At 40.2% G+C, this 27171-nt stretch overlaps 1 protein-coding gene and 1 long non-coding RNA gene across 2 annotated transcripts in view; one reads left to right on the top strand and one right to left on the bottom strand.

Annotated features, from left to right (window-relative positions):
* LOC145439843 (membrane progestin receptor gamma-like) overlaps positions 1–27171 on the top strand; it is a 406242-nt gene that overhangs the window by 280062 nt on the left and 99009 nt on the right. The window lies entirely within an intron of this gene.
* On the bottom strand, positions 1953–25948 carry LOC145439319 (uncharacterized). Its single transcript, XR_013915142.1, has 3 exons — positions 24310–25948; positions 14387–14494; positions 1953–2979 (listed from the first exon to the last, which is right to left on the bottom strand). It is a non-coding gene; the product is annotated as an uncharacterized LOC145439319 (long non-coding RNA).

Genomic DNA, 27171 nt, shown 5'->3' with positions numbered 1-27171 from the left:
GACTAATAACCACTGATTTGCAACCTCCTCAAAATTTCACATGGACGCCGGTTCGCCTACAGGTACAGAAGCACCACTGATGTTCTGAAATCGGCCATGCATATTGCCTGCGATTGTCGCCACAGGTTCATTCTCCTTATTGCAGCAAACTAATCGTTAAATTTCTGGTTAACAAGAACCCAAGTCGAAATGGAGTCTTCAGAGTTCTTTCGCAATCGTTGAGTGATGCAGCTATTTCCGCGCGATGTCTCAGAACAGCCTCAAGGACAGTGCGACTTATTGAATATAAATGTTCTTCGTAATTACATTCGCATCTCATTGTATTTACAGATTGAATTACATTGCTGGTAATGGCATTTTTAAAATTTAAATTACTGTAACACAGATTTACATACAACCCGCGCATACTGCATATATGATATATATTTAGTTACAATAAAATTCGATATTTCCGAGCACATACAACAGATTATCATATCATCGAGTTCTGGCGTCGCCAGGCTTTGGCACTACCTCGTTGTTGTAAGAGCAAGAGAAGCATAGCAGGAAAGTGATGTCCAGAACACACCGAGAGCAAAAATTGATAATATTCGTAGCTCATGATGAAGTCGAGCATCATTAACCCATAAAAGTACATTTCTGTAGAAATACTTCGATGTTGCGTATGTGCTTAGCAAAGCGTAGATGTGCTTCTAATTCGGCTACCGATAAAGGCAACTTGTAACCGAAGAACGCATTTCCTTCAGAATTTCCGAGTGTGCTTCACTAATGAGATTCATGCGCTGCTCGTGTACGCTGTGCTGTAGTATATCACACCCACCTATATTTTTCACAAAATTATTCTCCTAAATCACAGTGTCTTCATCATCATACTTTTAATGGCTTCGTTTGGTTTTGGTAATGATGACAGGACTGCAAAGCTATCCTGCAAATTGAAAAACTACAGTCGTTATTATCTTATCTCACGATCAAACCCATTTGTGGTAGTAACAATCTAAAAACCGCACTGGAATTTCGATAATGTCTACCGTATTTAGGCCTACCCTGCTCAGTGCTCACAAATCATCAAGTCTTGAACCTGACAAATATATCCATCATCATTATCATTTATAAACTTTCGTTTTGTCAGGCATAGTTACGATGTTCTCGGAATAAATTTATTTTGCGATTAATCCGCGAACAACGATTGAAATAAATTCGCACTGACGCCCTATTTTGTGAATACTGCATTCCACATTTGTGACGATATGTAAAAGATACGATGTACATTTGGCTGTTGATAATATAGAAAATATTAGGCGACAACTTGATACATTGTGACGTAGCCAGCATCTGAGCGATGAATTTTGTTCTCGTGTGTTGCAGCCTCATCGTCATAATGGTCATATTCTGTATGCGAATATGTATAGGTCTCAAATTGAACGTAATCGTCAATAACCATTACTGCCGTACTATTATCGTGTAATGGTAATTGTAATCGACTATTACGATATTATTCTGCAACCGTAAACGCGCATATTCGAAGTAATCGTAATCGTAATCACAATAAATAGCATTGATACAAGAATTGCCTGTCTGGCATCCAGCTCTCTGCAACGTCCGCATGTATCAGTTTCCAGGTTTTGACAGTCAATGAGAGTGTATCATTGGGACTTTTCCGAATCTACCGACTCTTTTCAGTAATATTCGAAGCCACTAAATTTGACTGCTACGTGACGTAGTTTGGAGCAGTTCCGTAAATTACTGCTTCTACTGGTGCTTGAATGGAATTTCACGTCACTACTGCTACTTTTGTTTGAGTAACTTGGTTGATTACTTTCGCCTACTCTGCTGATTTGTTTGCTATCTTTTGTTTACTAAATCACGTAGTCCCTGCCAGCAGTTCTGTTCGATTAAACTAGAAATCCAGCTATTTTCTCTGTTGGGATCAGTGATCACTAAGCAGCATTCCACTTAGTACCATATATGTGATTTATTGACCAGAGTTGAATGCCAAAGAACGTACGTATATCAACAGAAATACTGTTTAGAAATTCATACCATTTAAGAATAACGTAAATGCCCATCACTATGCGGCATTTGCATTAATTAGCTCAGACGAGGACGATGAGGAACGATGGTCAAGTCATGGAAGTGACAAACCCGCATAGACCTTCAGAAATGCAGTAACAGTTGGCAATTATATTGTCTGATACAACGACATTACGACCACGCATTGTACACGAGATTATACCCGTGATTCATTGGAATCGGATTTCAATATTACTGTTATTAGGAATTAGTGAGGCCTTTCCCCGTAACTCTCGTTATTCTTTCTATTTATAGAGCTACTGCGTGATTTCCCGATGCAGTCGAGATACATTGGTTGCTGCGGAATGCAATTTAATTTCAGAATCCCATTATTTTGAACATCATTAATGAGATGTGCGACTAACTTACTATAGTGCAGGTTAATCGAAGGGGCATTCCGCCTTTCCGTTCCAAATCGTATTAAATCCGAGTTACATAAGATTGAACTTGATACTATAGCGAAATGTAGGCTACTTGCACTCTATGATTAGAAAATATTGTAAATCAAATATCAATTACTGTTACGTCAATCCAGCTTATAGATATATGAGAAGTGCATCGATTAATTGCAAAGAAATTTCTGAGGTATATTTGATCTATTAATAATTTTTAGTGCTGACGCCTGACAACAGACGCCAGGTGCCGAACACATAACTTATCAAATAAATAAGTATGTAGTGTTATACTGTATGTGCATCACATGCCGCAGGAGTCATTGATATGAACTTTTGCACTTTATCATGGAATCCCTGATATAAATGTCGTCAGAATCATGTGGAGCGTGTCCGTGGCTGTTCAGACTCGTCACAGAGCAAAATGTTCCGAAGCAGAGGGTGATTTAAGAAAACCAAATCGCGAATGAATTCTTCGACTTCCACGAGCATACGCGTCTCGCACAATACCTGCAAACTGATAATATTGGCCGATTTAATTATTCCTGTACGACATTAGGAGAGTTCTTGCTTGGTAGGCATATGACAAAATATTTTGTGAGAATAAAAGTTCGTTTTTCAATCTACGCCAGATTACACTACGTAACAAAATCATATACAATTTTTGTTTGGCTTGATTTTCTAATGGTTTCTGGCTAATTTTGGGGTGCTGTTATCGAAAATGTCATTATTTCTTCGCTATCATTATTACCCTTCTGTGGGGTGGGGGTGAGGTAAGCGGGTAGAACTAAACTTCACTATACGTAATAAATAGCGCAAATGTCATTCAGTATTGTGTCATTGTTGAGCAGCGGGTTCAGGTCTGCCATATATAGTTTGGAAGAGCTGAAGGAATTCCAAAGCACAGTCAACTCCTATACGCTGTATTGTTGTTGTAATTTGCATAAGAATAGCGGGTTTTCGTTAGTATTGCAAAAATCTACGTGTACCCTATTTCTTTCACCGTTCAAGGGTCCATTACACCAGTAGATGTTATAATATCATAGACATTGCTTTTTTAGTGTGATAACTTGTCATTGCAAAATTGTTTAAAGATTTTTCCTGTATAGAAGTAGTACTTGGACACAGACAATGCAAAATTCACCAGATTCATATTGCCTTGTTTGTGGTTAATATAGTGAGAGAAGCCAAGAATTGGACAGGTTATAGACTGCATATTAGGATCCCTGGAGACTACCAAAAGTGAGGGCTGGACTCCAGACGTAAGATGTGGTGGATGTCGATATTATCTTGAAGGTCGGCGGAGCGGCTTATATCATTATGTCTGCAGGGGGTTATATCCTTTGCCATTCTAATAGTGTGGAGAACGACTAAAAACGTTATGACGAGTGTTATTACTTTTGCAAGATAAACATAGCCAAGTATCGAAAGGTCAAGGGAAGAAAAGCGCTGACTTACAGAAGTCACAATCATTCGCTGTACTTTTTCGTAACAGCGAGTCTTGCCAGTGCAATCCACCACTAAACGTAGGGTTAAAGGGATGGCAATTAACACTATTCAAACTGTTTGATACAACTACTACCCTTGCAGTTGGAGCTTGATGCTGGATGTGAAAACTCTACAATAATCGATTGACGAGATTAACGAGGGATACACACAAATACGAAATTAGGAACCGCATTTCCATTTTAATGGGAATTTCATGATTTAATGCGTGACTTGTCGCAAAAATATCCGCGACATCATATTCAAACTATAGCCAAATTTGTCGACTGGTGCTTGAAAAACAACTGCATGAACAAGCACTCGGATTCATCTCTTCAATATAAGTTACGGACATTGGCTGTTGCAAATATGTGGATGGTTCGTCTTCAGGAGGATTACAAGTCAAATAGACAAGATGGTCGCCCATTAGGTCTCAGATTTACACGTAAATCCAGGGATAGTCTGGTATCTGGGACCGAGTGTGGAAAAAATCATTTTATCAAAATTGAACCCTCGATCGCAAAGTTATCGCATTTCAAAAATGGCTATTTTGTGCTCACCCAATCATGAAATTCGATTACTTTGATATTGCATGCGACAGTGGCGGCTATATAAAACAGCGTAACTATGGGGCCATTCTCAACCTGGACAAAAAAAGTTGGAACCACCACATTCCCAAATCTTCTGAAATTTGCTACATGCATAGATGAGTTAATTTCGAACACAATAAAGTATATTTGAGGAAAATTGATCCCCGGGGTCAGAAGTTATGTCATTTTGAAAATTTGACGATTTTCTGCTCATTCAGCTCTGTAGCATTCAGGTTTATCAATGTAAAATTCAAAAAAGAGTGAACAGATGTTGGATTACAGTTGAGATTTGGCACTGGGTTTTCTGAGTAGCTAGTATATTGGTCTATATTCCCATATGGTATTGAATGCCATGCGGTGTAGTGTTAACGGCTAAATTGAGGCGAAACTTGGTCGATGGTCTGAAATCGGTCAAGCGTTACACAATTTAGAATGCGAATTGAGCAAAACCTTATAAGTATATTCAAGCGATTAGGGTATCACATGAAAGCTGGTTACAAAGACAATTTTCCATACCTTGTTCATTTTGGTTTTTTGACTGTAAGGTGGGGAAATCGCCATCTCAAGTGTACACTGCATTTGTACGTGGATATGCTTAAGTTTGGAATATGGTAAACCGATGTTTCCCATACTTTTTTGACTCAACACACCTTGTTAAGCTCAACTTATATTCATCACTACCCCTGAAGACTACATGTCAATTTCCAACAACCTATTTGAAACCAACAGCTGTTCCTTGGGTATATATTCATGAGAAATTCAAAAAATAACCTAACCGTTAACATCGCGGGTCAGCCCGTTTCCAACACAGATAATGCCAAATATCTCGGGGTTTTATTGGACTCGGACATGTCCTGGAAGAGTCATATTCAGTCCCTAGACACTAAATTATCACTGAAGTGCGGCCTGTTCTACAGCCTTGGACGCTTCATGCCAGCCTGGGTTCTTCTGATACTCTTTAAATCCTAATCCAATCGAAGTTACAATATGGCATCCTTTGTTGGGGGGCTGCCAACAAAACTGCACTGGAGCCACTGCAAAAACTACAACATAAGGTACTCCGTATCATAGCTAGATCCCCACTGTGACCTGGTTGTCCATCCAACGAGTCGCTGCTGAAGAGATTCGGTGTCCTAAAACTAGAAACTAGAAATCGCCGAGTTTATGTATCAGTTCCACTGCGGTCGTTGCCCCGAATATTTCAATGATTTTTTTTTACCTCGGAATCAAAATCGCACAAGTACAACACACGCGCGTCCACGTCTTCCAAATATCATATGATCGACCAAAAAGATCATCGCTCCATCAAATATGCCGGACCTGATGTGTGGAATAATATTCCGCCGGCTATCCGACAGTCGACGAGCATGTCCACATTCAAGTCGAAATACAAGCAATTACTACTAAATGAATACTATAGTCCATCCCCAAGATTACCGGACCACGACTGACCTATCGATCTCGCCTTCCATGACATACCACCCCATTTTTGTCGGTTGCTTTTTTCTATACTATCTTCTTTGCTTTTCATTCAGTGTGCATGCCTCCTCTTTACATCGCCTAGGCCAAGGTGGGTGTCCGATTTCATAGACTACTCCAAGTCGCTTCGACACCTTCCTATCTTTCATTGTATAAATAAACCGATGATGATGATGCGAATAGCTACCCATTGCCCCCGTCGTTCATCCGTCCGTTGCTAAATTTCTCAACTTTGACATTCAGAGTTATATTTTTCAGCAGAAACTCTACCGATAGTGCTCTTAATGTCAAAGTAAGGAAATTCAACATAGGTGCGGGTTAACAACGGAAGTAAGGGTGACCCAGGGGGTCGCGAACTCAAAACGGGTCGCGGACCACTTTTCAAAATTCCTAAAGGCTGCGGGCTTCAATATCGAGATAAAAATAGGCAAAGCCGGGGCCTCGGCAACGCAGTTTATTAACCGCGTTTGGATAACTCTACGTCAGTACAACGCTGTACTAACATGTGCGACGGGCATAGTTACCACAGAAGAAATAATATGTTATTGAAGAAATACAAATACAACAAAAATTATGATTATCACTTTCATTCTATTTTAAACTATGAGCTGCGCACGATACGTGACAAAACTTTTCAGCAACTAAAGCACGAATGGCCAAACTTTTTGCTATTCACGGCTGCATTTCGATTACTTATGTAGTCTGGTCGCATTCACATGCATAGTCGTAACGAACTAGCTGAAGGCCAAATACCCACGTTGAACTGTCCATATCAATAATTGTTCAATGTGCATTGCCAGTGAACTCCGGACTAGTCCAATGAATTTCCTTACTTTTCATTCAGAGCACTATCGGTAGAGTTTCTGCTCTTTATTAAAAAAATATAACTCTGAATGTCAAAGTTGAGAAATTTAGCAGCTGATGGGGTAAACGACGGGAGCAATGGGTAGCTATTCTCATTAATATATACCCAAGGAACAGCTCTTGGTTTCAAATAGGTTGTTGGAAATTGACATATAGTCTTAAGGGGTAGTGATGAATATAAGTTGAGCTTAACAAGGTGTGTTGAGTTAAAAAAGTATGGGAACCATCGGTTTACCATATTCCAAACTTAAGCATATCCATGTACAAATGCAGTCGATTTCCCCACCTTACAGTGAAAAAACCAAAATGAAAAATGTATGGAAAATTGTCTTTGTAACCAGTTTTCATATGATACCCTACTCGCTTGAATATACTTATAAGGTTTTGCTCAATTCGCATTCTAAATTGACCGATTTCAGACCATCGACCAAGTTTCGCCTCAATTTAGCCGTTAACACTACATCGCATGGCATTCAATACCACATGGGAATATAGACCAATATACTAGCTACTCAGAAAACCCAGTGCCAAATCTCAACTGTAATTTAACATCTGTTTACACCTTTTTGAATTTTACATTAATGAACCTGAATGCTGCAGAGCTGTAATGAGCATATAATCGTCAATTTTTCAAAATGACATAACTTTTGACCCCGGGGATCAATTTTCCTCAAATATACTTTATTGTGTTCGAAATTAACTCATCTATGCATGTACCAAATTTCAGAAGATTTGGGAATGGGGTGGTTCCAACTTTTGTTGTCCAGGTTGGGAATGGCCCTATGTTGTTGTTATCAATTTATAGTGTGTAATAACAGAATAGAAGAAGCTCCCGAGGCTGAATTGAAAATCTTTTTCCAATAAAATGGAGTCATAGGTCAAAACCAGTTTAAGCACCTAACAATATTAAAATCAGTAATGCATAACATTAATTTGAAATATATCCAGCGCAATTTTTTCTTCTCGAAAATTTAAAAGTAATACATCACACGAAAGCTGACTTCAAGGTGGACTGCCTGCAATATCTTAACTATAAATATTTGGTTTCTAAAAGTTGGTCCAAATTGCTTTACACAACCCTCTTTAAAACCACGTGTTTTTCAGAAAATGTAGGGGGGATGTTAAATTGATTACTATCCATGAAACAGAACAAATCTCTAGATTTTCGAACTAAGCGACCACTAAAACATGGATTTGCATTAAGAATGAGATAAACAAAGATGCCGTTTCATAGTGTTATAGAATACACTCCCGTTAATCGCATTATCCTTATTAGCAACGGCGCGCTCGCTGTTGCTTGAAGCGCGTGTTGTTTTGGTGGATATACCATTCACGAGCATTTCCATTTTTTCAACTCAACTGGGATTTTAATCCCATCATAATACATTTAGAGATATATGGTATGCAGGTTTACTTGTAACTTAGAATTTCTCTCGGGTGACGAAACGCTACAATCAGCCGATTACACTGGTTGCGCCAGATGTTTCGCGATGATATAGTACAGTCCCGTGCATCAATAATTTCATCATTTGGAAAAACTACAATATTGCGATACACTGAAAAGATAGTATGGAGTTGAAATGACTTGAAATGATCTTTTAATGAAAATTTCACTTTTGCGTACAGATATTAATAAGAGGGCATTTTAATCAGTGAGGTATGCACTAATTTTACGCCCCGGCTCCGTAAAAGAACTGAAATTATCAAATGATACATACCGCATGGAAATATGGTTGCCCATATATAAATCGACAGAAAATAACCTGGAACGAGTGCATATGGGCGCGAGACAGGCACGAGAGTACCAAAAACGCGGATGTGTAAGTCGTCGAGAAGCGTTCGAAAATTTCAATTTTTTTTTTTAAAATTCAGAAATTTTGAATTGGAAAAATTCATGTCATGCCGCGCAAGACTGGAAAATGTTATGATTGCCTCTGTTGTAGGTCTGATATAAAATATAAACTATTAAATGTAGAAAATACCGTCCCGAGTCATTTTGATTGACAACGCAATTTCTTCAGATTAACAATGTGAAGCTTCACGGACCACTAAACATGGTATTATGAGAAAGATATTAGACATACTCATCCAAATCCGACATCTCTTATCGTTTCAGATGTTAGCTTAACCGAAGACGTCCAAAATGTTCCGTTGCTGTTGTTCATAATGTTTCGACTGCTTTTCCTATTCTACACCGGATCTTTATCTTTATTACGAGTGCTGAGCTGTCGGCTGAGCTGCGGCCCAATTTCGTCCAGGGCATTTGTAAGATGCCGTTTTCTCGGACCGGATGGCGAGGAGCCAACATAAACCTCCAACACTTAATATTACACTACGTAGTTAAATACATTAGATCAACAGGTTCGTAGAACCAAATAACTCATAGTTATACTGCTTATACACACGTAGGCTATGTAGTATGATATTTTCATTACATATCGTAAATGTTCTTTACCGTTAACTTATCTCCGTCCGCGACGTGAAAAGACTGTAGATGTGAGAAGCTCCATTCTATTTACCGTTTTTATTCATACTACCACTACTACTAATACTAATAATAATATAGTTATTCTGCAGCCAACTTAGGTGGGACTCGAACTCTAAGACCAGTAGTATTGTACCTGTTGAACGTACCACTACCCCATTTCGTCAATATATGTTTTGTGATGGTAAATTAAACTGCAGTGACGGGGAAAATTACCCATTGTATTCTGGAATCCAAAGAATTTCGTCAAAATGCCTGTTATGCACATTGCCAGTAAAAAAACTCGCCGTTGAATCCTGTTTTAGTTGATGATAATATCCATTGTCGATATGACACCTCCGTAACACTTGGTCAAATGTCAAAATAATACAGAAAAAACACACCTCGATTTGCGCGATGCAATGCTCACGCTTTTCCAATATGCTCATATCGATATGTCGCAACTGTATAGTTACATACAGACACGAAGGTCTTTTCATTGGGCGTCGGAACTAATACCAATCTTATTTCATCAAGTTCTACGAGCAGAATTACGCGTCTAGTATTTTTTAAAGTCGAGCCAGTGTACGGCTTGACCCGATCCCGACACTAACCAGACTTTAATTTCTGTACGTACATGCAACGATCCGATGAATAATATTTATGAATGTATTCTTTAACTGAAAGATAGTTTGTAGAAAATGAAACACAGTCTAGCATGATTCAGCGCATAGGGTCTCAAACTTTTTTAATGACTGGTGACGCCTCCCGGCGATGCCACGTACAAACGGAATTGTGAACCAGTGAATAACACGCCAGACCGTAACTTTATACGTAGTGGAATATCATAGAAAATGAAACCCGGCGCCACATGATTCAGAATCCGTGGGAAGTCAGCCTACGTATTAAAATTCGTTGAGACTAATAATTGCAGCACATTGAAAAACGTAAATTATATTACTTATGGTGTTAGAACGAAAATGAAAATCCTTGACAGGAACGCCGACGCCTCTGCAGCACTTTGATTAGCAGCTTCTTGGAGCTTAATACGCAATGACTAATCACACGTAAATTCAAATCGGATGACGGGGAACAGCAACTAAAATTTAAATTATAACAAGAAACACTCCGTATTCGTGCGGATCAGATCAGTGGTCGGCAACCGCTGGTTCGCGGACCACTGTTGGACCGCGAGGAGTACGCTACTCGTCCGCGAAAATTTATATACTCTTGAAAGTTAAGTGAAGGTTCAGAAATATAGCAGTCAAGCTCACTGATGAAAATTTGAAACTAACCAAGTTTATATCTTCATTCAAAAGATGTGTGTGCTGTTGTTGTCTGTGGTGTTTATGGTGTTTTGTGGTCTGCAATGGCCATTTATACCAGGCCGAGTTTGTTTATTTTGATTTCGTATCTGCCGACTTGTAGCTTGGGTTACATTTATAACAAAAATTAATTTAAGACATACATGTTTAATGCAAGGCCCTTGTTTAAAACATGTATTTTATTTATAAAGCCATTGCGTCTCTAATATTCAATTGTGACGTCATAGTGGATCGAGATTGGCAATTGAAAATATAGGGTAAATATATAGCTCCTTTGACGAAATATCTGTAGTATAACTGTTGAACCGACTATTTTGAGGGCTCCAACCATCCCATATCGATATACGTCGGCTATATCGGGTGGTAATTGTCCGTAGGCTCATAAAACATGCTTTTTGGGAAGTACTTACACAATTATGGCATGATTTTATAACTTGAAAAAATCACAGTTATTTTGTTCAAGTCTTTGTTTAAAACACTGTTTATAACATGTTTTAAACAAAGTGTTCCAAACAACCATTTTTTTTTAAATGCAACCCTACTTATAGCACGGCCCACTTCTAGGCTTTTTAACACACAAATGTGTTAGTGGCGTAGGCAGGATGACATGCCTCTTCTTTTCGAATTCAAAATCTAGTTTTTCCAAATATTCCTTGACGTAATCGCACAATAACAAATAGACGCACGCTGCGCGTTCCCATCGAACAATGCAGCGAATTTATTTTCCTCTATTATATGAAAATCAAACTAATTTACTTATCGCTCCTCCGAACGCACTCAGCCAAAACGGATCGGAGTTGGGAACAATTAGATCGCGACGCTTGAGCAGAGCTCTCAATATGCAATGTTGTAGCGGAGCGCCCAGTCGCCAAAGCTATTGTTTGCTCATAACGTACGTACATCATACGGACCATCACTATGGTAACGACGAGGCGTAACAGACCTTTGCAATTCGTAAGCGCCACGTCGCCACGTTGCACACGTTCAAACATTTTTTGGTCTTTCGCATTTTGACACATTAGAATTGATGCCGTATCTTAGCAGACGGCTCGTAGATAACTCACTCATTCAGAACTGAATTCGCACACTGCGGTATTACTCCTGAGCTGCGGAAACAAATCATGGACAATTGATACGAAAGTAGTATAATTATGTGAATATTATGAGAGGACAATCCTCAGATGTGCTTCTGGTCCAGGATTACCAAAGATTAGAAAGGCGATCAGTTGATACACTCACATAAATGAACTAAAGCCCCGCAAATTGTATCATTCATCACATAATGGTTTCCGCTATATACATTCTGATTTGCGAAATTGTGCATGCCGAGGTCGCGCATATTCATTTGAAACCAAGATGACGAAATCTCCTGCCGTAATGTGTCCGCGAGAGCGGTGTAGACTTTTCATCTCAAGTTGAATAACGGACGTATTGTGTATGAGTGACAATAAATGTTGCACATTTGCGTGCTTTAAAGACCGGTCCGCGAGGAAAATTTCATTATGGAACTGGTCCGCAGAGCAAAAAAGGTCGCCGACCCCTGGATTCGATCATTCCTCCTAAAACTGGAAACGACGTAAACAGAGAAGAGCTCTATTCGTCTTAGTGCAGTGGTTCTCAACCTTTTTTGACACGCACCCCCCTTGGAGATGGTCAAAAAAATCGCGCCCCCCTGACCCCCCTTGCATTTATCGTCATGTCAAAAAGAGCACATCATCTAATACAGAGGTGGGCAACGTTTTTGATAATCATGACCGCATTTCGATTGCTTATGTAGCGTAAGGCCCCATTCCAGGGCATAGCCGCAATGAACGATCTGGACGCAAAATTCCTATGGTAAACTGTCCATATCCATTCCCGGTGAACTCCGGACTATTCTACTTTTCACAATGGCCTATTGTACGCACCGAAATCGCGAGTGGCAATGTTATGAATAGTTGCCGAGAGGTGCATATTGTCGCGCGGAGCGCTAAAATTTTTCAGGGCCGCGAACGAATTGCTATTTCTTGCCAATTCCCATTCCGGCTCAGATTAAGAAGGGCGCTACTGCATTAAAATCGAAAAATGAAGTCTTGTTGAATTGCGCGGAGGGCGAAGAAAATTTCAAGATTAATTAAAATCTCTCGAAAATGCGGGAGTGAATTCGTAATTGCAATTTGCATGTCAACGGCCGCCAACACATACTAATTGAATTAGGCGTCGACGGCCGCTCAAATTCCCTTCTACGGCTGCAGGCTGCCCACCCCTGATCTAATAGTATACATAAGGTATAACTTACGCCAATTTTGAATCTGCATTCCAGTTGTTGAGTCTTTTACATTGCTGACAAATTTCTTCAAACTTGTTTGAAAATAACAAAAAAACATTGAACAAGACATCCATTAATTAATTTCAATGTAGGTCACCCTGAGACTAATCCTGATGCTGGTAGTGAGTACAGAGAGCAAGGCGTCGTTCTGTCCTGCCAGGCTAAATTTGATCAGTTTTCGAAATGAATTAATTGTTTTGATTTATAGCCTAATTGAGGGCGAAACCGGGCAACCTATGTTGCATCTAAGTCTGTCTTAGGCAGTGCAGTTCGCAACCTACTAACAAGAGCTGCCCAGCGCGACAAGCTTTAGGCTACTGTCAAAGCTATGAAGCAATGAATGACTTACACGTGGGAATTGCTCTCTATATCTCCGAAGAATTTCAAAAATTTGCTCAAATGAAGTTGAAATCAGACTATACTCAGTTGAGCGCGGTTGCTAGAGTTTGTAGTTTGCAAGCTTTCTTGAATATGGAATAAATTTCATCTTCATTAATCGTCTTCTCATAATGGATGTGAAACACATGTTCAGACACGTACAATTTATACTGACTTTGTCAATTTCTCGCGCCCCCCCTATACTGACTTCGTCAATTTCTCGTGCCCTCCCTGAGAGCCTCCCGCGCCCCCAAGGGTGGCGCGCCCCCCAGGTTGAGAACCCCTGTCTTAGTGTTTGGCCTATATGTACTATAATGGAAATGAATGCAAGGTGAAAGATACCGTATGTGTTTACAATGCCGCTTAGTAAATCTTTCGATCAAGATGACAATGGTTACTGCTACGTTTAGCAACATTGTATTGTGTAGCACTGTCACATGTATGCTGTGTCATATGCTTAACTTACAGTTAAGGTCGTAACTGGCGCAGTCCAGCTCGAAGATCCCAAATTATTTCGTGAGAATTGCACCCTCTGAAGAAATGCGTTGGTCTTGTACGAGTGAGCGATTCAAATATCTTTTTATTAGTGACAATCTTTACCGGCGGTCACGCAATAAAACTTGCGTAAACAATGTGATATATAATCATCAGCTCTACTGGTAAATCGGGAAACCGTATACGGGGATTTATGCAAGCATAAATTTTATCGAACGGATTCATACATGAACTTCAAACAATTTTCGTCCTTCGCGCAACTACAGCATGAATGCACGCCGATTTTTCTTAACGTTAAAATTAGCGCTTTTGGAACTGAATAACCCGATAGATTTAAATAGGCTGGATCAGTCTTGCGTTTGACATTATCTACAGGTAATCGGACTCGCTCGTCAATCTTATATCACCAGACTAGGTAAGTGACGGAACTGCACAACATAGTGCAGTGTATGTGTTGATGTCCCTCTATGACCATCCAATACCCTTTTGTTCGGAGGGGGGCAACAAAGTACTTTTTCAGTCCTTCTCACACTTACATTTTCGTTGTCTCCTCGTCGTAAAAAATCTGCAATGAAGTAGTCGCTTGATGTTAGGGCAGTAATGGGTTTCGCACCTTGAAAAAACACGGTCGACCATGGTTGAAGCTGTATGAAACAGACGAGATGTTAAATATCATAGCGCGAGGGAGCAAATACATGCAATGGAACGGGATGATTAGGTGATCACGATAGCCGACTCTTATTGGATAACATGACCTGATTTACCTTAAAATATGACTCTTATCCATAAACTTTAATAGAACCGCAATGGTGTACCAGAAGGTCTTGATAAAGCTAACTATGTATACACAATGTATGTAGTATAAACGCCAAGTCCATCAGTGCAAAAAGGCACATTTGAAAATTGGATGGACAAATCACATATGGCCCTATAGATACATTGATTTTAGAGACCAGGAAATTTCATGGATTCAAGCCAGTTATTAAATTTGTCTATGATGTGTAATGTGCTGATTGCGATTCATAGTCTCAAATTTGACAATTCGCTGTATTCTTGCGATTTCAATTTCTGTTCGGTAAATTATTTTGGTTTATACAGATTTCGAACCACATCCTCCATACATCCGTCTTAAAGCAATTACTTCGAAACGTAAACACGCAAAATAAATGCTTATATTTGGTGAATAGTCTGACGATGAGACGGTGTGGGCGAAGTTCGACGTCTCAATCTCCCCAGAATCGGTAAAGTTATACTTACATTACAGTATATCGAAGTATCGGCGTAAAGATTACATCAAAAGTATATTAAGAACACAAAGAACGCAGGATAGACAATCAAATATATCACCTGTAGGCAATATTATGATAACAGAGTGTGTATTAGCTGATAACGGGTACCCAAATTTATCTGTTATCTAATCGCGAAATTAAAATAGAAAATCTTCAGAAAATCTAAATGTAGCAAATGGTTATTGATATTTAAATTCCGATGTTGTGACACCACCATCGATTTTGGTCACCTCTATCCACGTTTCGTGAGTGATGTGAGCGTTCACTCATCTGACTACGGAACGTAAATATTGACGAGGGTGAGCTATCACTTGAATTCCTAACGAACGGGGTGTGCTGATTCACGGGATAAAACGCAGTATTACGGACGATACAATTATTTGTGTATATAATGGTACCAGATCAAGAAGTTGGAACAGCGCCGAAAATTTATACGCTATTAAAGAGGCATCCGAAAAAGGTTATTCGTCGCACATTTCATGGGTGTCCCAACAGTTGGCAGTTTAAGAGGGTTTGATATTTTACGGCCACAGATTTGTCATCACGTTGTGATGTTGATGCTGAGGAATACAGAGAGACGAAGTGAAGGATGCTATATATTAGGGATGGTGTGAACGTGAGGTTCACGTTCGCGCTCCGTGTGTGAACCTCGGAAATTTAGAGGTTCACGTACACCAGGGGTTCTCAACCCGCGGCCCGCGGGCCGCATGCGGCCCGCAGACGTTTAGTTTGCGGCCCGCGACATCTTTCATTACGGACGCAATTACTATACTGGCACAGAATTGTTACATATTAATTTAGCTACTTAGCTTTCTTATCGCACTGTCTGTTTCGTTTGATTACTCATTCTTTGATGTGTTCTGGTTTCTTGATATAGGCCTAGGCTGAAGTTTAGATTGTTATTCTTTTGAATCGGTATTCGGCTGCACTCTGCTTCAAGAGAATCCCGCTGCGTAGAACACTTTTAAAAAGTGTTTCACACACCGTGAATGGTTTGAGCAGAAAAAAGTACTAGAAACGAGAACGTCGACAGCTGGGTTTGTAACTCTGCGTCGAGCAATGAATTTGTTTTCCCAGATATAAATGGAAAATCGATGTGTCATATCTGTCAAAGAACAGTTGTCGTACCGAAGCGTCGAAGCTTGAAATGATACTAGCCTTCTGGAGTTTCACATATCGCCTGATCTTAGAAAAAACGAAGCTAGCTTGGTGGCAAGCCCGGCAAGCCATATGTCGGGCATTGTTAAAATTGGCAGCGACGTTACAGCCGCATCTTTCAAAATTGCTTAGAATATCGCTAAACCCAAGAAATCTGGAGGAGAGGGTGTGATTTCAATAAGACTTCAACATACTGTGCGAATATTCGGTGTTTCCAGAACTTAGTAGCGAGGCCTACATGACCTGACAAATTTCGCAGCTACAGTTGTCTGATTTAACCGTGACAAGAAGAGTAACAGCAATACCAGTCGATCTTTTATCGCATTTTCTGAACCATGTTGCCGCGTAGACTACTTTAGCCCAGCATTGGACGAATCCACCGACTCCACAGACATGGCACAGCTAATTATCTGGGTGCATTTTATCAGAGTAGACATATTTGCAGAGGAAATCCGAAAAACAACAAATTTACAAAGCTGACTCATCGTCATCATTATTGGTGCAGGGCTCCCTTAGCCATGGAAGGAATGGAGTAGGGTTGAATGGTTTGCTCAGAAATGACCCCGAACAACAGACTTCTTCTCATATCACTGAGAGCTGAAATTCATGATAATGGCCTCTGTAACGAAGGAGTGACCGTTATTTCATACTTGCTCAATGCTCACTCACGCATTGAAACATGGAGCTCAGTTCTCTGTTGGAAGGGTTTGGGGTGCATATACCTACTTAGAAACGAATGCAATGTAGGCTCCATATGGGGATTTACTTGCGCCGCTGGAAGATACATATTCTCACCAAAAAAAACAGCCAATGTAAACTTACGAATACTGTCCATTGATGCTTTAGAATGCATGAAAATGTACTAAATGCCATTATACGACTAGTAAATAGGCTATATAGTAGCCTAAATTTAATAGTAGCCCACAAATACATGATAATAATATTCTGCGGCCCGCAGCGTCTTTATATGTAAAAATGCGGCCCGTTGTACAAGGGAAGTTGAGAACCCCTGACGTACACAAACGAACCTTGGTACGATCTGCACTGTGAACCTTTTTCATATATTACAATTTTCGCTTCATTATAACATCTTTGGTTGAAATTTATTGCATTTCAACTGCGGGCCACTCTATGCATAGCGCTGGCAGCAAAAAAACTCAACACTAAACGAGCATGCACCTTGACAATACCAAAAATTTTACTTGCTTTGTTACAAAAGTTTGCTCGGAATATCCAGTTTTCCGTTTGTGAATATTTAGTGACTCTCTGCTGTGAGCTCAATCACTCAACATCAAGAGCGAAATACACTACATGTAGGTAGTCAGCGAATGATGCTTATTCAATATTCAACCAATCAATGAAATTGATATCGTTGTCCGATGTAAAAATTGTAGCATGCGTACGGGGTCAATCTTGATTTCATATGTTTATTGTATCATACAAACCAAATCCGTGCGATTGGGGTGTTGGCTACTGCTGTATAACTTGTTAAAGAGGTAATCGGTAGCAAGTACAGAAACCCATTTTACACTCTGCTCAATATCAACGTATAGCAATACTCGGACGCTGAATACATTGTCCGGTCTGACCTAGACCGTTAAAGCGTGAGCTTATATTTCCTTGCAAGCAGGGCTGTGGAGTCGGTTAATTTTACCACTGACTCCAACTCCGACTCCGACTCCACACATTTACTATGGACCGACTCCGACTCCGACTCCTGAGTCTTTAAACGTACCGACTCCGACTCCGACTCCGACTCCGATTCCTGAGTCTTTAAACCTACCGACTCCGACTCCGACTCCAACCCCGACTCCAACAGTATTACCAATTTACTTCGAAAATTATATGCCACAGTGACGGTTAAATGACTATCATATAACCATTAAACATATGCAAACAGATGATTAACGATGGCATGCAAAATTGTTTCATTGTGGCATAGCAAGAATTATTCACTATGCATGAAAGACTGCTTTTCTAAATATCCTTCATTACTGATATTTTTTCAGTTTTTATAACATGGACTCTCTAATAATAACCATAGTATGTATGAATCATTCAAACACGACATATATCCCATCCTGTATAATTAAAATGTAGATAAAACAATCGAAGTGTGGCTCTTGTGTATGAGTCAGCAATTAATACGGAGATGCATCTTACTAATTTTCTTATTACACACTGTACTGATTACAAGCACACGCACTCTCACTACTAATAGACATTGGTCATAAACGAAATTTAGGAAGTAGTCAAAGAGCATATGTATAGTCTACATGCACTTAGTCAAGTATTCAAGGACTAGGACTTGCAGCCTTTCTTAATCATTTGTTCGACCCAAGCAGCTAAGCTACACTACAAATAATTTTAATTTTGTCAAGTGGGAAGGAGCGTTTGGTTATATTTACATCAATTTTACAACCAGGCGATATATTTGTTCTGTCACAATATCAAGGTATAATTCTAAAAATTGCATCAATTTGTGACTGCATCGCGAAGATGCATATTGCTTCTTTCTTCCTCTATGAAACTGAATTGTATATAAATACGCTTTAAAATTGATGTCAATTATGTCATGAAAACTCCGTGTGCAACTGTACGGTGTGCAGCCATGCCCTGGTCGCGCGAAGCACGAAATTTTTTAAAGGTAATGAATGAATTCGATCAATAAATATATTACTTGCATATATTGGGGGTCGCCTCTGTATATCAACAGGCTCATTTGGCAAGGACAGGATTACTTGGCGTTTTAGACATAGCAATATCGACGGTTTCGGTGATCATGCCTCTGTCATTTTGTGCAAATGTTTCATCGCCGACGATCTCGCTTCGAGCGCACAAGCGATGTCGCATGTTGCACGACACGTTATCTCCTAGTTGCGAGGAGGAGTTCCAATACTAAATGAAAGAAATGTGACAATAAATCATGCGAAATGCTAAGAAAAATTTCAAGTCAAATAAATCTGCTACGGAATGTTCTACTTTATGGTCATACACGAAGATCTGCGATGAATATGACTGGCCCCTGGTTACGCCAATGCGTCAAAACTGATGTTTTAGTCATCGTCAAATTTTGCGGTCAGACTAATCAAATTTTGGTTGGCCTTGCAATTATAGCTGACGTTGAATCTAATTTCGAGATTAACTTCGCAGGCCACACAAAAAAACCTTATCGCGGGCCACATTTGGGCTGCGGGGCACGGTTTGGCCGCCCCTGGTCAGTATCGTTACTAATAACAGTGATTGATAGTACTTGAAAATCCTATTATAGTTACTATTAGTAATTTAAACATACCTTTGCAATTGTTTTCATGATAAAGAAGTTGGAGTCGGAGTCGAAGTCAGGGTCATTTTCACAAACTCCGACTCCGACTCCAGTCAGTATTTTTACCCCGACTCCGACTCCGACTCCAGCCACCACAGTTTTCACGACTCCGACTCCGACTCCGACTCCATCAAGCGAAAATTAACCAAACTCCGACTCCGACTTCACCGACTCCGACTCCGACTCCACAGCCCTGCTTGCAAGTCCTCGTCGAAATTGTTGGCAAAGCCACGGAAGATATTAATTTTATGGGATTATTATATCATTTGATTGCCCCAGTTGATACATTTGGCGACATCTAAAACGTTAATATGTACTTCAGCATTGCGGAATTATATGGCCCGAGTTGTCGCTAGGTATCGTTTATATTAATATAGGCTATCACTTCACTGAAATTAGGGTTGGAATTAGCAATCTCCGTCACGTGACGTCATGAGGTTCACGTTCGCGTTCACGAAGAGCCTTTCAAAAAGGTTCGCGTTCACACGAACCTGAACATTCAGAGGTTCACACCATCCCTACATATTTGGTCAAGTTTTCATTTAATTCATTTACATCAGTGGTTCCCAAACTTTTTCGGTGTGAGGGCCAAATTTAGAATTTCAGAGTACGGCCGGGGCCGCACGAATACTACGGCTACGAAACGGACCGAAACAGTCATCGTGGCTATTTCGGAGTAGTTTTATTGCCCTGACGAGATTTCAAAACTGTACACTGTTTACCGCTACTTATCTGCTGCATTAAGTGTCCGTCGAGTGAATCAGCTTTCATGACCTAAACGCGCGAAGCGCGAGAAATTTGTTTAGTTTCATGACTGAATCGGTCAATATGATCGGGAATTGCATGTATTGCTATCAATTTTCATCCTGTCTCTGTTCACGTAGACTGATTTACCGGTAGACCTGAGTGAGGTGTGTTTGAAAAGGTATAGGCCCCCGCAATAGTAATTAAATATCTCCGGGGGTATACCCGTTGGCAGGAACGTAACAGCACTTCGTCAGGACCCCAGGCTCCCATAGGGTGATAAACTGACCCCGCATCACGTTGTTCGCTTTTGCCACGAAATTAAAGTTGTACTGTTTAGTGAAACAGCGCGAAGCGCGAATATTTCGATAATTCATGATCAAATCGGTGAATAAGATCGGGAATTGCATGGTTGTCCTCTTTGCCCACGTAATCAGATTTACTGGTAGAGCTGAGTGAGAAGTGTCTTTGACACTGCAGACTCCGTAAAATTAAACATCTTCGGGCGGGCGGACCCTTAGGTATGACTTCTTTACATGATGTTATTTCGTGACCTCTTGTCTGCTATATCAAAAAATGTAGAATTGCCCAAACCTACTAAACTGAAAGATCACACGATTTCAGATTGGTATTTCTTCACTGGCATTTAATTTTCTTTCCTGCGGGATGGTATTTGTCTTGTGAGGTTCAGATTGCCAAGACAAGAACATTCGGTGCCAGTCATTTAGGCGCCTATATGGACAATTAAACCTATATGTATTTTGTATATATAACGAATTTCTCTTATATTTCGAAGGTTTTGGTCAGCATAAAAGCAGTCCGTTACGGCCATGGCTTTCTCGCTGCCGATCGTTCTGACTCACTTCTTGGAGTCACATGTTACATGGGCTAAAACTTTATATGTCGTGGTGCGTTGTGGTGCGGTCATGGCCATCGCTGATATGCCCATTTCTATAAATCTTGCGTGTTTTTTTTTGGGGGGGGGGCAGTGAGAGTACCCAATAATCAAGATATGTGGCGAATTGAAATCGCGCACACCGCGAAAATTTTTTGAAAAAGTTGCAAAAATTTTCAAAAAATACTCTATAATTTATGCAAACTCACGAAATAATTTTGTGCCCCCTCAATTGGGGGGTTTGGGGTGCGACAGCTACTGCCCTGACTATAGGACTACTAATTATGCTGCTTTTAGCCGGCTAAGCAGTATGCATTTCGGCGTATTCGACCGCGAGTCACGTGTTGCACATCTAGTTATCATAGGGTTACCATACGTCCTCTTTTAAGATGATTTGTCCTCCTTTTCGATTTTTCTTTGAAGTGTCCTCGGAGGACGCCAAAATGTCTTCTTTTTTTAGATTTTGTCTTCTTTTTTGAGGATTTTGGTTACATATAGGGGCAAATTCGACTGATATACATTAAGTCAGCACTGTGGGAACGCTACGACGACTATTTCGGGACCTGGACCGGAAAGTTGACCTTTTTTCAGTCAACCACCTGTTAATGAGAAAGAAAAACTGTATTTTCCGGGAGTTGAGCTTCTTATTCTTTTTTACTCAAGCGACCACGAAGTGGGAAAAAGTTACCATTTTTTCAGGACTTTCCTCCGGTTTTGAAAGTTATCAATACCTATTTATATCTATAGCTACTGCCCGTTCAATTGGAAAGTTAGGGCACATTGCATTGAAACAGCAATGACATAACGTTAGCAGTCTATACTCACAACTATCCTGTAATTCTATAATTAAAAACTACAGAGGCCAAGCAAAGCAAGAGTATTTTATAAATATAAATTTTATTTTTTGTCATAAATCGATTTCCTAATATATTTTTGGGGCCGCAAGAAGGCTATCTGGGGGCCGCACTTGGGAACCACTGATTTACATGGTTTGCTTTCTCGAAGATGTCAATCTAGCTGCACCACAAAACCCGATCACCGCTGCACCGATTAATGTTGAAACCTTATGAACAGTCTCTCTCTCTCTCTCTCTCTCTCTCTTTCTCCCTCTCTCTCTGTCTCTCTCTCTTTCTCTTTGTCTGTCTGTCTCTCTCTGTGTCTCTCTCAGTGTGTCTCTCTCTCTCTCTCTCTCTCAGTGTCTCTCTCTCTCTCTCTCTCTCTTTCTCCCTCTCTCTCTGTCTCTCTCTCTTTCTCTTTGTCTGTCTGTCTGTCTCTCTCTGTGTCTCTCTTAGTGTCTCTCTCTGTCTCTCTCTTCCCCTCCCTCCCTGGAGAGTTGTGACGATAGATACACCGAAAGATTAGGAATCACTGATGTATACGGAGCATTATGGACTGTTCTTTAAGAATCGTTTATGCCAGTGGTTCTCAACCTTTTCAACCGCGCGCCACTATCTCAGATAGGAACATAGTTCGCGACACGCTATAACGTTACGAGTAGGCTACCCTGAATGGTGAGGGTGAGTCGCGTAGTGGTACGTTGCAGCGCTGCAACGCAAATGGGTCGTGGGTTAAGGTCAACTCTAGAATCCCTTATTAAGTGTTGAATGTGTGTCTAGGCGCCTCGTCGCCATCCGATCTGCAGAAGAGGTGTCTTACAAAAAGTTTTGAGTGAAAGTGGGCCGTCCTAGACGTTGGCATCTCAGGAATCATAATAAGCAATATCGTTCTGTAAAATGAGCTCAGAGCAAAGCAATGACTCGTATGAATAAAAACGGAGCCACAAACTGTTTGGAATGTTTCAAATTATCACGATGCTTCACACCGGATGTGCGTGTGGAAAGTACGAATAAGTCAACGCCAATTTATAATATGCGGATGAAATTTCATTACCAACTATAATTATATCGCTACATCATTCTTAACCAAATTGGCAACACTTTTGACCAGGTAACATACGTTACCAATCATCAGATTTATGAGACGTGGAAATCATAATTTGGCCCCCGCATGGACGCAAAGACATGAATATTTGAAATTATACGTTTTCGTCCGGAATCACAGTTTATGGAGCACAAGAAAGTTATTTTCGTATTTCCAAATTAATAATAGTTGCTTGCATTTCTATTACTGAATTTCCTATCATTAACACTATGAAGCAATGTCTGTGTCGAACATCGGAGTGAATTTTCCATTGATTCTGCTAAGATCCCTTACCAATTTAACGCTATAGCATACACCAACGTCCTTGGATGCGTCAATTCGAATGAAAATCGTACTTGGCCGGATATCTCTATCGGATCATCCTTTCACAACGTCAAATGCGCTACAGAACTACACACAAAAAATACTTTAGCTTATAGCAAGTTATAAGGTATTATACCGATATGTTCCGCAGAGAGAGAGAGAGGCCCCTTATCATCACCTGTTTGCCGTGTAATCATAAGATATCAGAGCTGTCGCCATGGAACGGACAACGGCAGAAAAGGATTTCTGTGATCATTAGGGCGTTTTGTAGTTGAAATGAGACAACAGTCGGATCCCTACTTGGATTATGTTCCTGAGTGTAGAGATTCGGCAGTTATAGAAATCTCAAAATGTCAAGAATTGGTCCCTGACAACACCTGCACATAACGCCTACATTGGTCATCGAATGTAATACTATAACTGCAAAATGTTGCCAGCAACATTGCGTTTTGCAGGCTGTCAGCATTCAAATAACCGTTTTCATCATGCTCGAATAGGAAAGCTCCGTCGATAAGATTTGGGTGCCGCGATGGCATTGAGCTTCATCCGGTATAACAATTCGTCTAAACTTTGAAGTTTTAATGTGACGCATGCATTTAAACTCATTGCGATTCGCTATAAAATCTCATTTTACTCCATACTGGTAATTCAAGCCAGAATACCATCAAGCGGCAACGAAGTTCAAACACCGTTTCATTGCACAGCCCTCACCAAATCAATATCTTCACCATTTACAAAATAAAGTTAATTGTACATAATAGGAAACCATGTCGATAGTCCTAGCAATTACTAAATGTTTCTCACCAGAAAAAGCAGATCCGGTATCCATGAGAATTTGAAGTAGGATCGCACACGCCAGGAATAATGACAAAATTTTAGACATCGTCAATTTCCCGGTCACTTCCCGTCAAAGGTCAAGTGGTCAACGCAAATTTATTGTTATTGTCCGTATGATCGCACGAGAAGGTCCAGAATTTTGTTTTAATTCAACTTAACCCAGGAAGCTAGCCAAAATAATAATTTTCGCAAGATAAAAAACGTTGTTAGCGGCGAAGCCTCAGCCCAATGATATATTACTCGTCTCGTCTTGCCACATGCCAATACCGTTATCACTAAGCCCATCTCAAGGGAAAAGAATAACATATCCATACGGTTCATAAAATGCCTAACACTCCCAGCCTTCTTACAAGAGAAGTACTGATCATGAGACATATTTGGTGTTCACGAATCCATTGATTCCTCAAACACCCCATTCAGATACAGACATACCGCCCATTGAAACTCTGATTCTCTCGTATTACTGCGGAAATCACCAAGCTATATTCAATAAGGTCCGATACGTGAATAGCAACAATAGCCTTGGTGGCTATGTTGTTAAAACATTCAGAATAGTGCGCTCTAATAATATTCAATCATTAAGGTCTTCTGTACGCTGGTATCTCTACAACTGTCGAAGTTGATTTAGCCTCTAGCCAATGTTAGTAGTGTATATGAAGACGATTTCATTATATTCATAAAGATGACTTATACCAGGGTGTGCCTGTTGGGGTCTGCTAGCGTGTACGAACCCATATGGGGGCGAAACGTCCTCTCTGGTGGTGCGAGAATGCCGATTATTTGGGAGTGTTACAAAATGAAATAAAAATATTTAGTCTTGATTACCCTGTTATCAATAATTATGACATCATAATTCGATACTGTGATCGGTAAATTGTCAAATCCGAATCAGATCGTGCATTCTCGAAACACACTTATCATCTGATACAGTTGCGAGAGCAGATTATTGAACAAGAATTACACCTGCCGAGACCTACGATAATTAATTGTAATAGGTCCCGCTCTGGCCTGCATATAAATCTATGCTAATCTCGAACAGTCTATCAATGCGGAAACAGATGTTCCTGTTCGCTTCGCACAATGATTATACGAGCCAGCCCAACGTACTTCTCCATCAACATCGAACGGTGCGAGTCCGTGATTTCAAAGACATGCAAACAGCGAAATAAGTTGAGAACCACTGCCCTATAATGTCGAATTCACAAAAGCTGATCGGTAGCGGTAAATTGCAAAGTGGGATCTTCATCCAGAATGAAATGTGAGTTTTAGCGATATGGTTCAATTCTCTGATCTGCTTACCTACAGTTAGTTCAGTCGATCCCGGATCAAGGTCCGTTCAATTGTAAGGAAAATAATATTTTCTGACGCGGAATAACTATTCTTTGTACTTCTTTACTTCACATTCAATACTAATCGAAAGACGAAACTCGAATTACGAAACGTTATCAAAGATCGGACGGACAAACCAACCAACCAACCAACCAACCCTGATCCAGGCTAGGTTTGCTTATACAGTGCGGTCATCTGTTGAAAACTCTTTTACAACCTTCTCCCACCATTGATGATGTCACCATACAATACAATCAACATTACATTGTAACGTTTCGTTAGCTATCTATGGTCTGCACCAGGGGTGTCAAACATACGGCCCGCGGGCCGCATCCGGCCAGCCAAACGATTTCATCCGGCCCGCGAAGCAATTCTGAGTGTATCGAGAAATTGTTATATTATCCAGCATATTTGTAACAAATGTTAAGATTTATTGCACTAAATACTTTCAATAAATATTCCCTCAAGACAAAAAGTGCGGAGAATGTTCAATTGTTCATAGGCCACATTATAACCACACGACTACGGCGTTGCGCTTTCACTCCCTCTACTTCGAGAAGGCTACAAGTGCACACTGAGTTCAGTGTTTTATGGAAAAATGGACCGAAAATTAGCTTTTCACAGAAGTGAAAAAGCCAATGCGGAACCGTTATATGCAATTTTATGAATTATATATCCAAATATATAATTCAGATATCTATGGTCGTACTGTTGTGCCAGTTCCTATCCAATATAAGTCCCCGGACTTGGGAAGAACAACCCGACTTGCGATTTAATTTTAATAACTCATATTCCTACGCCCGCGTTTACAGTTAAATATCTTGTATTCCACACCGCAGCCCATACGCGGGACTAACGGCAGATTACGACTACAGCAAAGGGACCATAGAAATATGCCAACTTATATCGTCGTTAGCGTTTATCGCCTCTTAACTGTATTCAACCGGACAATTATCGATTTTGCCAATACAATTGTTCGCGAATAAAGGTGTTGCGACCTATGTTCCGTGTATTATCTATATAATTATGCTTGATACTAAAGTATTAGCAAGGACACGAGGTAACACTTGGGAATCAATTAGGTGATCCGGCCCGCGGGCGATGTGCAGGCTTGAATCCGGCCTGCGACGCAATTTGAGTTTGACACCCCTGGTCTACACTCTACGATGACTTGGACCGATTCGACTTTATTTCTACACGAAAATTAGATACGTATACAGCATTGTAAACACTGGTAAAGGCCCGTGTTTGTTCTTCCAAATACCAGATTGCAAAATACGCCTAAACTAATGACATTCGCAGCTGTGACAAGAATCATTCGCAGTTTCCGATCTTCATTCCATGATTTGCACTTTACTCGCCGTCCGGCAGAAAATACAGCATACTCGCAGACTGTTAAATTCGGCGTGTCGCAACTGTTGTCAAATACAACTTTGCTTCACTACTTATGTTATTTTAGAACTCTCTATTCATGTGGCTATCCGATCAACTATCATCGAT

The sequence above is a fragment of the Botryllus schlosseri genome, chromosome 5 (genome assembly GCF_051294905.1).
Source record: "Botryllus schlosseri isolate E-star chromosome 5, Bs_hap1, whole genome shotgun sequence".
NCBI lineage: Eukaryota > Metazoa > Chordata > Ascidiacea > Stolidobranchia > Styelidae > Botryllus > Botryllus schlosseri.
Note: the sequence above shows the minus strand (reverse complement) of the source record. Positions and strands in the feature narration are given on the sequence as shown.